We start from the raw sequence: 888 nt of genomic DNA on the forward strand, positions 1-888 counted from the left end.
AAAAATACGTTTTAAATTATCTATGATAATATGAATATATGAGTAAGGTACAAAATAAATTAAAAAACACCTCCCAGGTAAAAACCGTATATCTACACCACCCATGGAAATTCAAAGTATCTATGGTGAGTACTGTTGCAATACGCATGTGTTGAAAAAATAACTCGATGTCTTGGTATTATAATGTATTGTATCAGCAGTTTCAAGTTCAACGGCATATAAAAAAATAGTATTTTCTGATGGGTGTGAATTGTCACGGGCAATGTCACTTGCTTTCTACAGATTTCAAACGTCTCAAAAAAACAGCACCAAATCTTGTAAAATATTAATAATAATTGACGAAATCGACGCGAATCAAACCGCTTTGAAAAATAAGGCGCATGTTATATTTTAGTTCTCTAGTCGTTTTCTCGGACGACAGTATTCATAATATTATATCGTTTCAGATTTCACTATTTTCACTCAGCGGCATAGGTGCCCAGAATTTTATTCCATGGGAGTTAAAATTAATTTTCGACAATTAATGTTAACCGAAAATGATTTATCGATGAAAATATTGTTGTTATTTAGCGTTACAACCCCCTACCCCGAGGATACGCGTCATACATGCGGGTAGGCACTTATCTGTAAGAATAATATATTATTATTCGATTATTGTCGGTTTCGATCTCATTTCCCCTATCAGAGAGCCTGCACCGTTTCGCATCATAACAATATTATAATGCGATCGGTCATTAACGGGCGAAATCCCGGCGCCAAAGGCGTTCGCGTACACCGTTTTTATCGACTTACGCGGGTCCGCCCGCCGCCGCCGCGCGTCGGTCCCGTTCGTGGACGTTCGACCCCGCCCGCCCGCCTGCTGGCACCAGATGAGTCGCGTACGGACTC

This window comes from Acyrthosiphon pisum, chromosome A2, assembly GCF_005508785.2.
Source record: "Acyrthosiphon pisum isolate AL4f chromosome A2, pea_aphid_22Mar2018_4r6ur, whole genome shotgun sequence".
Classification (NCBI taxonomy): domain Eukaryota; kingdom Metazoa; phylum Arthropoda; class Insecta; order Hemiptera; family Aphididae; genus Acyrthosiphon; species Acyrthosiphon pisum.